Here is a 14,569-nt window from a genome sequence, read left to right on the forward strand (position 1 = left end):
AGTTTTGCCTTTGCAAAAGTATTCCCAGGGCAGCCCCACACTTTGGGCTGGCCGTCTTCAGGGGTGTTTTCTCAAGCTACCCCTCTCTCTGCTCTGCCAATTATGTGCCACTCTGCCTTGGTGCTCTGATTGCTTTCTTCTGAGAGGGAAATTCCTCTTTCATCAGTATGGATGCACTGTTTTCACACACTGCAAGTGCTGTGTTGCTGTGTCAGTCACCCTATTAGGGCCGGTTTCAGACGAGCAGGGCTGACGAACTGGCTGGGGATTGGCTGCCCAGGGCTGGGAGGGATTTGTCGGAAGGGAGGGCTGCAGCTTACGGCAACAGAGTTTAGACTGTCTTTGCTTCATCATCTGAAGGCAAAATTTTCCAGCCAAGGCAGGCGGCTCGCGCAGAGTACAATAAGCAGGGAACGAGAACTATTTACATGGAAATTTCTTCCTCACGATGCAGGGGAGAAGCCTGGGCCGCTTGATTCTGCCAGATGTTCCTGGGATTACTGTAAAAGGCAAGGAAAGGCAGAGCTAAACAAGGTAGGAGAATCACCCCCCCACACCCACCCTTCTTCTCCTTCTCCTCCTTCTTTTTTGGATGTTTAAAGAGTTTGCTGCAGTGCGCTGCATTCCATGTGTGTTGCTTGGGGAAGCCAGGGGAACTGGATGCCACTAATTCAGATGGAACACTTGCCGGGGATCCTGGACTTTTACGTAACATTTGGATTTGAGCAAAAGAAATGGCAAAGCTTGAATCTGTGCCGCCTGTTTGGGAGTGTGGCATCCAACGAGTTTTTATTCTGAGACTAGATCCATTTATGCTTTGACGAAAACAAATCGCGTTCTTGGGAGCATGCTTATTAGTTTGTTGTCGAGATAGGAAATGTTCATGCTGCCATAGTGAGCTCCTGAATAAATAAAGTTTACATGGATCCTATTATGTGAAAACAGACTTGTAATTAAGAAAAGCAAAACTTCGTGGTAAATAATCATCGATTGAATGTTTATGCCCAAATGTATTTTGGCATTAGGAATTAAGGACCTACCTAGCCTTATCATGCCGTGGCTTTCATGCAGGTTCAAAGGCACGTTTTTAACAAGCCAGCAAGAGGTAGCTTTCTGACAAGTTTTCGATACTGTAGTTCAATGTTTACATTTCTTTTTCCTGGCGTCTCTGAGCCTTTGTTTCCGGCTTGAAAGTGGAACCATTATATTCAAAAGTAAGGCTGGGTTAATAATGCTTACTGCAATTATCTGGTCTTTATGCATTTTTAATGAGAACACACAGCCAGCAGAATAATTTAATGAGGGCAGGCTAGCTTTTAAAGCTGTGTTTTCTCTATGCTGAGCCATATCAACTTTCTGGCCGAGAAGCTGTCCCGAGCAATGATGGAGAAGATTGATTTATAATGCACACTGGCCCGAGAGGAGGGAAGGATATATTTGTTAAAGAATCCTCTCTGCCCTTTCTCCGTTTAAAATCTCTGCCAGGCATGAGGAGACTGTGCTTTTTTGTTAGGCCTCGGAAGCATGTGTTTACAATAAATGTGTAACATTTTTAGAATAGTTAGCAAGCATTGAAGCGAAGAAAAAAAAATCTGACGAGCCTACCCACCACGGCCGTGAGTGTTCTTCAAGAAACACGACTATCCTTTTAAAAGACAAAGGTTAACTGGAAAGATATCTCAACTGAGTAGTATATGCATTTGGGGAGATAATAAAATAACAAAGAAAAGGAGGACATTCTTATAATCTTTCAATAAGATGAAGTTTCTTCGGTTATCCTTCCTGTTTTGGGAGAGAGAGTAGAAACACTCGTTCGAATGAGAGCAATGCCACGTAGATTCTTCTAGACCCACTGTTTTTACTTTCAAGGAGAAGTGCAGGACACTAGCCCAGAACTTCTGACGTCATCTCCCAACTATTTCTGCTGTGTGTTCTTTTATTCCGGCTCATGGAGAGTGTTTCTCTATGTCCTGGCCAGGAACGTTCTAATGCTCACTTGGCTTGAGTTATGTTTTCATATTTTAGCCCCTGCTTTCTAAACCTTCAGCCCGATCTCCCACAGAAATAGGACATCTCCCCCTACCTGCCTGGTCTCGGGCAGGTCAGAGCAGGTTCTCTGCAGGGTTCCGGCTGCGTGGGCCAAAGGCAGTGGGGAGGGTAGCACAGCCCAGCTCCCCCTCAGTGCAGCCCAGCACTGCCACCTGGATGGACAGTCCCCGTGGCCCCAATCCCACTCCCCACCGGGGCCACGATGGAGGAGCCAGGTTCTACCAGCAAGCTCAAGGCTGGTTGCGATGGTGGGAACAGCCGCTTTTATATAAAGACCACCACGTCCTAGGGCAGAAGGGGCCAAAGGAAGGGCAGTCTACTACCACAGGCCATTAATCCCGGGTCACAGGTGTCCGGCTGGGCCAGAGACCTCAGGGGAAGGCTCGTTTGTGATGAGGAGCCCTTTGAGGAAGCGTTTCCATTGGAACAGACCGGAGTTCTTGGGAGTTGCGGTTCTAGTTTGCCTGCTCTCCGGCACTGCTCTTCCAGCCCTGACCAAGCGCCCCTCTATTTTTCTGTCTCTTAATAGCATTAAACAGTACTTGCTGAACTTGGCCTCATAATTCTAGCATTCTGAGAGGCCTTGACTTTGTACCCCCCCTCCAAAAAAAGTTGTTTTTCTCTTGGCACAATGAGCTATTTAAAGTACAAAAGGATAAAACCTCGTATTAATGAAGCTGTTGGCAAATGTCTCAGGGCATCAAAACACATAGTCATGTGTACAAAACCCTTCCCTCTACTTTGTGTTCATGTGAATTTTCTAGGGATATTTATCCTTAGATCAACAGATAAAATTTCCAAGGAAATCAGAGCTTTGCTGTTTGCATTTTCTCCATCCATCTAACGTAATACCCCAGAAGCTCTGCAAACCAGACGGTTGCCGACACAGGCCTTGGAGCGACCCAGAGCATTTTGTGCTATTTTTCAGCTTTGACTTTTGCATTAAATTTGTGAAAATAGAGTGAGGAAGAGAGAAAATAAGAGGAAAGGAGAAAAATGCGCTTGCAAAATATACCGGTTGTGCAGCTTTCCTGGTTAACAGCCTGCCTTCTCTCTGCTAGTTGTTGTAATTTGCTGTTGCTATGGTGAAAACAAATCAATATCACATGGCTCCCAGCCAGTCCCACGCTCGGGGAGCGCCACAGAAATTCAAGATCAGGCACTCCAGACTCCAAGGAAGAATTGGGAGAAGAGGATTTGGATACTGAGCTTAGGAAAATCCCTTCTGATGGAATGACGAGGCTCAATTTCACATGCCTTTCCTCTTCTTCCTGCCCTTTCCTGCCGATAACAAGAGGAGATGGGAAGGAAGGCATACTGATTTGTTTACATTTTCCAAAACGACAAAACATATCATGAACGCAGAAGTGAGTTTGTAACATTGCGAGGGGAAAAGGATTCTGATTAATGAAAAGGTCAGTACAACCACTGGGTACGTGAGTTGTTGAAAACCTAGTGTGAGGCCCTTTGAGACCTCCAGGTACACAAGTACACCTGGCAGCGGTCAGGGTCAGAAACAGTTACTACTGTCTGGTCAGACGGAGAAACCTGGCAACTCTAAAATGCAGGCAGGTGGTGGAGGCAGAGGGCATTATGGGAAGTAGGCAGGTATAAGCCACCAGCCACAGCAAGTAGCAAAGTCAAGGGAAAGCTGTAGGTCCGGAGGCAGGCCAAGTGTGAACGTGGAATACCAGGGGTAGAGTGGGACAGAATAAAAGGTCACCTAGCTCATTTCCCAAAATTTACATGGCGTCCAACCTGAAGGCCCAGCAAGGAAAGTGAAGAAGTGGCTGCAAAGAGAAGGAAAAGTATTCTTTCCGGAATGGTCCCCTGAACCTGGTGGGCATAGCTGTTTGCTGCTGGGGGGGGGGGGCAAAAAACTTGGTGTCTCACGCTTTGTTTTCTCTGCGAAGGATGAGGCGGGAAGACTTAGGTGGGCCCTGTGGACTGGTCACCACACTGTTTTCCTGCTTTTTACTCCGCCCAGTTGTTTTTCATTGTGTGTTTGCTTTTGAATGTGTACAAACCGTTCACTGCAGCTGTGGGGGTCTCCACAGTAAGGGGTCCGTGGGTGGCATCAAGGCGGTGGCAGGGCTGGTCTGCACCTGGCGGGTGCCACCTACTGCTCAGCACTGTTTGGCTGAGGCCAGTCCCACCTCTGCAGCCAAGAGGCGGAGAGGGAAAATAGGTGCGAAGGGCGAAGGTCCTAAGGTTTCTCTTGTGAACCTGAGTCCTAGAGCTCATGGACGAGTTTCCAGCTGTCCTGCTTTCCTCAACATGGCAGAAGCTCTTGGTAAGAAAGGTGGACCCACTGATTCACCTTGGTGCTCTGACAAAGGGTGCATTGTCTGGGAAATCCTCGGTCGGTCGGAGTGTTCCATCCATCAGTCAACAAGTGTTTATTAAACACCTCTTGGGTTTTCTGGCTTCTGCTGTTTGGTTAGAACAAGTCAATCATCCACTACCTGACTGTGTGTGTGCGTGTGTGTGCGCAAAATAAAGGGCAGAAAGCAATGATGAAAAACTGTAAATTTCAAAGACTTTAATAATAACTTTACTGACTAATGTTAATTTAATGTTGATAAGGATCAGGCAGTAATTGTAGGCTTGAGACAGTTTTGGTGTTTGGGGGAGAACAGAAGGAATCTTGAGTTTTAAATGCCTACACGTACTTTCTTCACCTCCATTATATTTCTCAGCATAAATGCTGTTTAAATATCACATAAAGATGCAAGACGAGCAATAAACACGTGAGATTGATGTCCCCTCCCCAAAATCCAAAACATGAGGCTGCTGAGAGCAGTGCCCTTGTCTCAACAAGCTGTGAAATTCAGCCCCAAAGTAGTCAGTTGGGAAGGTGGACACATCATCTAAAAAGCCTTAACCCCCCAGACAACAAAGGAGGTCCCAGACCCTCTCCCGCACTTTGGGGGTGCCTCTGAAGGCCCTGATACAAATGAGCTCACCTTCCCCTCCCAGGGAGAACACCTGACTCCCGAGTCTGGAGGATTAAACGCCCCCCTCCCCCCAGCCTCTTTAATTTCTTAAAAGCAGAGCTACTTGTAAACATCTATGCCCCCCTTTCAACCCAAATTTTTGCCTTGTTTTGTTTATTCTAACATCAAAATGGGTGTGAAGTTTCTGGGTGTAGGCAAGTTGCAAGGGGAGGGACCTGGTTTGGGGAGAGCTGGGGGGTTGGTGCAGGGGTTGAAGGGTGTGACTGAAGGGATTCTTTTCGGCTCTGGCTCTGGGCAGACAGACGGGCTGCTTCTAAGGTTTTTGAGCATTTTGGACGAGCTGGTTGCTGTAGAAGAAGAGTTTCGGGGGTGGACAAAGGGAGAAGGCAGGAAACAAGGAAAATGGCCCAGGTCCCTGGTCCTAAGTGGTTCGCAATCCACAATCGCTGGGGAACAAGATACTTACAAACAAGATAAGAATAGGTCACCACACAAGTGTCCTCAGAAGAATAATTAACATATGTATAGTTCCTTCCTCTTCACAAAGGGCTTTCACAGACATTATCTCAATTAACAGTTCAAACAGAGGCTAAAAAACAAAACAAACAAAAACAAACAAACAGGGGCCTGGAATCAGAGCACTCTGGCCTTCGAGGAGAGGAATTATAAATTGGCTTTTAAAACTTTCATCTTTTTTTTCCCCCACTAATGAATTGACTTTAAACTTGAAGAACGTGAAAAATTTACAAACGTCCCTGGTATATGTCCGCATGACACTATCTCCTGTCCCCAAATGCTTTCTATTTCTTTAATCCTTACCTGAGGATATGTTTTATTGATCTGAGAAGAGAGGGAGGGAGACATCCGTATGAGAGAGAAACATCGATCGGTTGCCTGCCGTACCTGCCCTGATGGGGGACTGACTTGGCAACCTACCCAGCTGCTCTCTGGGACAACAAGTCCATTTCTGACTAGTATCGTAGGCAGCCTCGAGGCTGAGGCAGAGCAAGAAGAGAGGTCGGTTGGTTTCACTTTCTCAGCTCTGAGTGCTGAGAAGACATCAGGGGCCAAAACCTGTACAGGCTTCACACCTCAACCCAGCCACACAATAGTAGCAAGGTGAGCTTAGCTATGGATGGCAGGGAGGTGCTTCTAGAATATAAAACTCCTTAATGGTTGTAAATGGCCTGCAGGTTTGGAAAAAATCAAAGGCAACAATGGAACTAAAATGCAAAGTATTCTATTTGTCCATCGGAGCGTCTCTCTAAATTCTCCTAAGCCTGCTGAAGGGGGTGAGGTTACCGGGGAAAAGGAACATTTGAGTGGCATGTGTTGTAAACCAAGCGCCCTACACACATAGCTCATGTAATATGAACCTTCGAAGAACCCCATGGACTTCAGGTTATCCCCACACAGTTAATGTCAGCCAATGGGAGAAGAGAATTCCAAAAGGTTCTATAGCCCGCCCTGATCTCCCAGCTGATACTGGGCAGAACCAGGAAGTAAACGCAGGCCCAGTTATGCATCTGAGTTCAACAGAGATGACACTCTGTCATCAGCTGAGCCAGTGAAATGGGGAAAACAAAAAATAATTCACTTGCAGGGAGAAATAAATGCTGCAGAGGGGGTAGGAGGTCGACTGCTTTGGACATCTCAGAAGCACTTCATGCACTTCATGCACAACAATACAGAAATACCGGGCATGATAAGACCGGATTGTCTTACATCATGTATCATTTTCCTTTTTATGTTTGTCTTCTTTTTTCGTGGTCACAAGACCCTCTTCTTTTTGCCCCCGTTTTATAAATTAAATGAAAACGGAATTTCAGCGAGGTTAAACAATGTGTTAAAAATATCACTAGCCAAAAAGTGGAAAAGCTGGTCCTCCAAACTGCTTTTAAGTCAGATTACTCTGCAGTTTGACTTGGAATTTTCTTGCAGTGAATGTTGCAGTGTGGACTGGAGCCCAACCCAAGCAATTTTGGGGAAGACAGCAATGTTTTAATTAAGATATTGGATTATCTTTAAAATCTATAAATTTCTGGCATCTTAGATACAAGCTCCAATTAATCAACTAAAGAATATTGGTGAAGCATATATTGTATCCGTGGCTTGCTACTTGTAATTTTAAATGCTCTGGGGGTTCAAGAAAGTAGAGCTCTGGGTTAGATGCAGTATCAGATAAGGCCCCACGGAGGAAGAGGTACTTCCTGTACTTCTGAATGGGTCTATTTTGTGTAGAGGTCAGTGCTTCTGAAATGGGCTGTCTATACCCCAAGCCGAAGGCAAGATCATCTATATAAGGAAAAGAAATAGTTGAACTTACATCTTATATATTATTTAGCTCATCCTTTTTAAATGTCAATTTTCTTGTATGTTTGATGACATATGTAACATATTAGTATTGTTATGCAAGAATAACATTTATAAATAAGTAAATAGCCTGATAATGGCTATGCCTGCTCAGAAGTAATTTTTCTGATAGGGGCATATGATCAAAAAACTGTGTCAAGCACAGCAGTCAACATGCGAGACATGAAGTTCATCTCAAGGAGGAGCAGTGGCGCGATGTGGTATAGGGGCCAGTGTGGAACTTGACTTTGGAGAATAGGGATCATGTGCCGGGGAGCAGCAGGAAATAACGTTGGACAGATTGGGGGGGCTCAGACTGTGGAAGACGGGGGGAGCCGTGCGGAGGAGTTGGAATCCACCACCTGAACATGACATCTAAAGCCTCCTGAGGAATGAGATAAGACTTGTAAGATAAGGTTAGAGGTTAGAAAGTTTTTAATGAGAGAGGCCACTGGCCGTTACACTTTGGAAACATTACAGGCATAGGACGGGAAGGAGTCGGATTAGAACGGCAACATGAGGATGGGGAAGAAGGGCCAATACGTCTCGAAGGGAAAATAATAGAAGCTGGTGAGAGCTCAGGAGGGTCAAACGACACTGGAGTTTCCAGCAGGAGAAACAAAAATGGGACCCTAACAAAAATGCAGGGAGGTGATAGAAAAGGAGACCAGTCAGTGGGAACGGGGCCAGGGAAAGGAGGGAGAAGATGAGTCTTGAGGTTTGGTCAGGATGTTCTTAGCTAACGATGGGCTCATCCAAGCGGGGTGTCCCATAGACATTGAACAGTGTGGGGACAGAGAACAGCTTGGACACCAGGCTGCACGTGGGGACTGAGACACACCTGTGTCGAAGCCATGGATGCTCACTACTTCCCATTGGGGGGGAGCACAGATGGAGACAAGCAGATGACTAAGGGTGAGCCTCGGGGAAGACAGCTGGGACCCAGAAGAGAATAGGAGCTAGTGAAGACTCAGGACAGCAAATATCCGCGCAGGAGCAAAACACTCAGCTTCAAAGTGAGCAACCGAGGCTGTTAAGCACCATCTATTGGTTAGAGACACAGAATGTTGGATGGATAAGAACTTTGAAGCTGTATCTTTCTTATTTATAGTTGACTTATTTTATTTACTTATTTATTTATCTATCTACCCATTTATCTATCCTCACCCAAGCACATGTGTATCGATTTTAGAGGGGAAGGGAAGGGAGGTAGAGAGAAGCAGAAAAAAACGTCTGTGTGAGAGAAGCATTGATCAGTTGCCTCTCGAGCAAACCCTGATTGAAGGCCCAACCCGCAACCCGGGCACGTGCCCTGACCAGTGAGTGAACCTGCGACCTCTCAGTGTGTGGGACGATGCTCCAACTGACCGCGCCACACTGCCCAGGGCTGTATAGTTGACTTGTTAAACAATAAATCTTCACTAATAACCAAAAGAGAGCATTTGAAAACAGTGGTTAGGCCCTGGCCAGGTGGCTCAGTTATTTAGAGCATTGGTTGTGGGTTCAATCCCTTGGCTTATTTATAAATAAGCCAAGGTCGTGGGTTCAATCCCTGGTCAGGGCACATACATGTATGAACCAATAAACGCATAAATAAGTGGAACAACAAATCAATGCGCTCTCTCTCTCTTTCTCTCTAAAATCAATAAATTTTTAAAACGAAAGGTATAGAAACCATGGTTATCAAGATTTCTGCAGTTATATTTTAAAATATAGATTTTTGAGTGTTATTGGTTAGGGCAGTGATCCCAGAGGGACTGAGGACATGACTGGACACTGGCCGTCCTGTTCTCGCAGACCTGAGCGCTCATTTATTCCTGGATCTAGCAAGTCTCGATTGAACACAGCCTTAAGGGCTATTCCGAAAAAAACGAGAAGGTACACGAAGTGTGCACATGGTCGATGCCCTCCTGCCAGACACCTACAGCGAGCGTACCGAGCAGCACTTCTCACCCTCGTGCGCCTAGCAAATCAGGCGGGGGATCTGATTAAAAAATGTGGATTCCGATTCAGTAGGTCTGGAGGAGGGCAGAGATTTGGAACATGCTCCCAGCTAAGGAAGGTGTGGCTAGCCCACGGGGCTGCAGAACATGTGAACGCAGAGGGCAGCAGTACGCGTGTGTAACTGCAACAGACGGCTGCAGCCCTCCAGGTTTGAGATGGTGGTAAAGGGGTGTTCGTCAGGGCTGAAGGCCAGGACCGACCTTCTCAACGCTGTAGCTGCTTAGGCCCGGAGTGGAGCTAAGCCTGAGTTCACTTATCCCAGGAGCCTGGCACCAAGGCTGCTGTGGTCCAGGGTGCAAAGGGAGGGAGGGACTCCAGCAGTTTCCGGCAGCCTGTGGCGGCAAACAGCCAGTCTGTGGGTGTGTCCCTGTGCCTGCCATGGCTGTCTCGTCTGTGGACGCAGATTCTCACCAATTCCTCGGGAGACTGGCTTCCTGCTTCCAGAGGTAGCTAGTATGTCTGTTTACGTGTCTGTTTCATGGATATTTTTTTAAAGAAAGAAATGCATGTGTTCAAAATCAGCCCTCAATTTTTTTTTCTGGAGTCAGTGATCAGAACTGGAGCCTGGAAGTCTGACGTGCCTGTTGCAGTCGACACCCTCAATGCCTTAGTTCAGGGAACTCGGCCAAACTCATGTTTCCCTTAAGATGAGGATAACGCCATCCTCCCCTCCTTCCCTCCAAAGAGCATGAAGAGTGTGGAGGAAATGTTGTATGCAATTAAAATTACACTTGCATAAAAACACTACTTTTAGCGTCGTGCTGCGTGAAAGAAGCCATTATGGTATCTTCCATCTTGTTTTGTGTCCATCTGTCTTCCTGCCCTCGAAGGCTTCCCTTTTTCTCTAGGCCCCAGATGAGGGCCTGAGAGCCAGCAGTCTTACTAAACTGATGGAGAGGAAGTCTTCTCCGCCCAGATGCCCGCAGAGTCCACCCACAGAGGGCTGGTATTTTTATGCATTTTTAATTTACCAGTAGCCTTTCAGGAATGAAAGGGAACAAGTGTTTATTGGGTTTATTGAGTGTCTACTAGATGCCAAGCCCTCTGCTGAGAGCTTTATATACATCGACTGAGTTAAACCTTTTTACGAAGAAAATAAAGTCTGGGGAGGCTGAGTGACTTGCCAAGATCACACAGGTACAGGCCCTCAGAGCAAGGGGCGAAACCCCAGTCGGGGGTCTCTAAACTTGCAGACCTTTTCCAATCTTGCTTGCTTGGGGGCTGCAGCGAAAAAGGGATTTGCCTTAGGAAACCCTCTCCTGCCTTCCCGTGCGCCGTTGGCAGAATTCGCCGAACAGTTAAATAGAACCCAAACGAGCAACGCCTGGCATACAGTGCGGGCACGAGTTCAGTTTTAGCTGGGAGTTCCTCCTCACAAAGGGCCTTGGTAAAGCGCCAGCGACGGCTGGAGCATCGTGGCCTCCAGGGCTGCGTGGCCGTTCCTGACCCTCGGATCCCCTTCGAGTGCTCTGGAAGGAGCCTAAAGACCTCGCTGTTGAAAGTACCTTCGGAGACCTGAAACAGATGACATCCGCAGAAGCTCATTGTCAGCGGGGAGTCCTGTACGAAAGGGAGATGTCTGTGGTGTTGGGGCTTTGCCGCCCTCTGTGAAAATTCTTAGAAATCCCTTGTCTTCATTAGCAATCCCTCTGCAGGTGCGGTGCTGGGTGCTGGTCTCCCCACCCCACAGGTCACAAGTCACCTAATGCGTACCAAGTGCATGGACCAAGGGCACGGGCTCGCTCTCTGACCTGCATCTGCTGTGCGCTCTCCCTGCAGCCTCCCTTTCTCTCTTGCCCTGTGGCTCCTGAACTAAGCCAGGGTCTCTGTTCCCGGGTTCTGTCCTCTCTGCCAAGGCTGCACCTGGCATCCCTGCTGAAGGGCACACAGAGATAGCTGGCCTTCCTGGGGTTCCATCCATACCTGCCTGTTAGCCCATGGAAAGGATTATAGCTGCCCCCCAAGGAAGCCCACCATTTGAACCTGAAGCACCAGGCTTCCCTGCAGCCACCCGGAGAGCATCCCCTCAGGAAACAAAACAAACCCTATCCCTAGAGTTTTTCTGTTTCTTTCCTTTAAAGTTCCCCGGTGCAACGAGGCTGCAATTAAGAGGCAGGATCAAAGGGACTAACTGCCTCTGGGGCTGCTGGGACCTGCGAGAGCTTAGGTCTGTTTAACTCTTTCCTTCCCCGCGACCTGCCACTCCGATCCCTTCTCTGTTGCTCTGGGTGCTCAGGTGTCCGCAGGGTGCTGAGCTGTCAGGAGACACAGCAGAGCCAGCCAAGGAACACCTCCCGGGACACAGAGTCTGACCGCCCCTCCTTTGTGACACCCGCCAACCAACAACAACCACAAACATCCGAGGAAAATCAGAAGGGAATCCCAAGTTGGAAGGCGTCCGAGGGCTCGGCTAGCACAAGCCACAGTCGCCTTCCACTGTAGCCTCGGCAAGCAGTCCTAACCACCACCTGACCACCTCCGCTAGCCGGACAGTCGTGACCCGGAACACTTCGAACCATCACCTTTCATTGTAAAATCCTTGTGTGGAGATGAAACGTGACTCCCATGACCGGCCCTCCTTCAGGCCTGTGGAGTGACTCTCAGCAAGTCAAATGCCTCCCCAGCCGGTGAACCCCTCACCCGTCTGAAGGTAGCAATCACGCCTCCTCTGGTGGGGCGGTTGGCACCTTCCTCATTCAGGATGTAACGCTTCTATTATGCAACCCGACATGCTGAGGTTTTCTGGCCGTTTTGTCACCTTGCTGACCCATATTGCTATTATACCTGAACCTTGAACTAGCTGTGTTGGAGAAAAGGGTGAGTCTCCTCCTTTTCCCTCAGCTTTGTTTAGTTAGACCTGAGTGCAGTGGAAGGGCAGGGGGAGGCTGATTGGGGGAGGCGAGGTGGGGAGACAGAGCCCTTCCCCAACTGTGCGAGATGCTTTAAAATGGCCTTCACTCCCAACAAGAGGCTCTGGGCACCTCTGGGTGTTTTTGGCATGATTTTGGGCATTGACTTGGAAAACTACCCATGGGATGGTCAATAGGTACATACAAACACACATGCACACACGTAGAAAGCTATAGCTATAAGTTAATGTATACAGACATAGCTAGTCACTGATTTAGATTTAGGTATGGATGATTATAGATACAGATTCATCCTCATCTATACAAATAAAGGTGGAAATTTAGATTTGTATATACACACAGGTAGATAGCTATAAATATAGATTAGCTTCTATACAGATATAGATAGACACAGGTAGATAGACAGGTAGATAAATCATAGATAAATAAATGATCTTCACACAACTCGAAGGCCACACCAAGACAGTGTTTAGAAGTAAATTACACATTTTCGGTTTGTTTTGGTTTGGTTTGGGTTTGGGGCTCAACAAAACGGTGCTATCTGAGGGGTTGCCCTGCGTCCTGCGAAGTGTCTCTGTGGCTTCCAGCACAGTCCTCAGCAGCTTAGAGACACACTCCACCGTCTGTGTCTGCCAAGGTCACCGAAGGAACGCATTAATCCCAGCTCCCGTCCACAGCAGGCTGCGCTAACCTGTGCTCCTTCCTCTGAGAGGGAGAAGCTGGGAGGACTTGCTCCCTCAGCCCCTCCTGGGCCCACTCAGGGACACCCTGAGCAAACAAAGGAAGGGCGAGGAAGGGCCAGGGAACCATTTCCCGGCTAGCTGGCCAGAGCTTACTCTTGAGAAAGCCAGAGAAATCCTGTCCAAAGGCTGGCACACTTGACCCGAGACCAGCCCTCCAGGTTTTCTTAGGAAAATTCCCCGGTTGATATTTAACCTAAAGATGCCCAGGCCCTGACACTATTACAAACTCTGCCTCTCCCTCTCTTCACTACTAGTTTTACTAATGCCCTACACACCCTAGCCAACATTCCTCGACATTCTGAAAATTTGCCTTTCTAATTAAAACTACAAATTTTCTAGCTGGCTGCTAGGAAGTGTGATTTTTGTTTTTAATGCTCAGGGTAAACTTTGATGCTGTCGACGACCCTGGACCACACTCAATGATTGATCAAAGAGAGGAATGGGGAGGGGTGATTATTTGGGGGAGCGCTGGTGGTCGATAACCTGAGATGGGAAGTTGGAGGGCATTGCCGTCTGAAGCATCTGAGGTACTGGAGTTCCCGATAGTCCCCTCATCCTGATACAGGTTGTGTGCGGAGTTCATTGTTCCGCATCTGTGAGTTTGGATTGCATGTTCCGATCTCTTCCTTCCACCTTCATGATTTAGCGCAGGAAGTCACAGGAAAGCGCCGGGAAGGCCCTGGGGGCTTTGTCAGGCCAGCGGTGGGGTGGAGTCCCTCCCTCAGAGCTGTCAGCTCGGTTGCATTTTAGTCTGTGCCCCTCTGCAGCCCCCCGGGGGCCCCCGAAGCTGCTGGGGCGGGAGGGGCCGAGGCATGGGAGTTAGTTTCCAGTTACAATCTGGCAGAGCCCAGCAAACCCTGGAGTTAGCTCGTGACACTCTCCGTCTTGCTCGCCGCTTAAAAACAGAAAACGAAAAAATCAAAACCATATGTTCAATACAATATCAGGCTTCTAGTGCACACAGTACTAGGAAATAATAACCATCGCCCGATCCACATGTTTGGGGGCTCTGGACACAGGAGGCGGCCGGCTGTGGCTGAGCCGAGGCAGGTAGAGAAGGCAACTCTGTTCCCTTCTCAAAATGGCACGTCACTGGACCCCAGCCAGCTCCTAATGGGGGAAGCAGATCCAGACTGGGCTTACTGACTTATTTCCCTCCTTCACATCTTCCTTCTTCCCTGCACACTTTCAGGATTGGAAATTAGAAACACTTTTCTCCTACACACAAAATGACTCCCTCACACCCACTTCCCCCACCCCCCGACTTTGAAATGGCGATTGCTGCCAGAAGAGGCTTCTAGAAGAACACACACTTTCCCCGGCCAGAACAATCCAAGAGTGGGTTTCCAATGTAGCCAGCTAGTTAATGGTGGCAGCTAGTTAGGGGGAGGGGTCGCCCTTTGGAGAAAGGAGGGTTAGGACAGAAACAGAGTCCCCCCAGCCCTGTGGAAGTCTCCAGGGCCCTGGTACTAGGTTATTTCTCAGTCTGGGTGTGGGCTACACAGGTGAATTCACACCGCAAAGCTCCAGGGAGGTGGACACTTAGGATACGTTTGCTTTTCTGTCCTGAACGGAGTTTGTCAAGTATAGCTGG

At 48.1% G+C, this 14,569-nt stretch overlaps 1 protein-coding gene across 6 annotated transcripts in view; it reads left to right on the plus strand.

Annotated features, from left to right (window-relative positions):
- The first annotated feature begins 313 nt into the window (after positions 1-313).
- MBNL2 (muscleblind like splicing regulator 2) overlaps positions 314-14,569 on the plus strand; it is a 148,459-nt gene continuing 134,203 nt past the window's right edge. For 3 of the 6 annotated variants that reach the window (XM_037132452.2, XM_037132454.2, XM_037132456.2), the window contains exon 1: positions 315-534. The gene's annotated coding sequence lies outside the window, so the exon portion shown is untranslated. Of the gene's footprint in view, positions 535-14,569 lie in introns of all 6 variants that reach the window. The other 3 variants (XM_037132451.2, XM_037132453.2, XM_037132455.2) reach the window with 2 other exon arrangements.

The sequence above is a fragment of the Artibeus jamaicensis genome, unplaced genomic scaffold (assembly GCF_021234435.1).
Source record: "Artibeus jamaicensis isolate MK-2021 breed Jamaican fruit bat unplaced genomic scaffold, CSHL_Jam_final contig_415, whole genome shotgun sequence".
Taxonomy (NCBI): domain Eukaryota; kingdom Metazoa; phylum Chordata; class Mammalia; order Chiroptera; family Phyllostomidae; genus Artibeus; species Artibeus jamaicensis.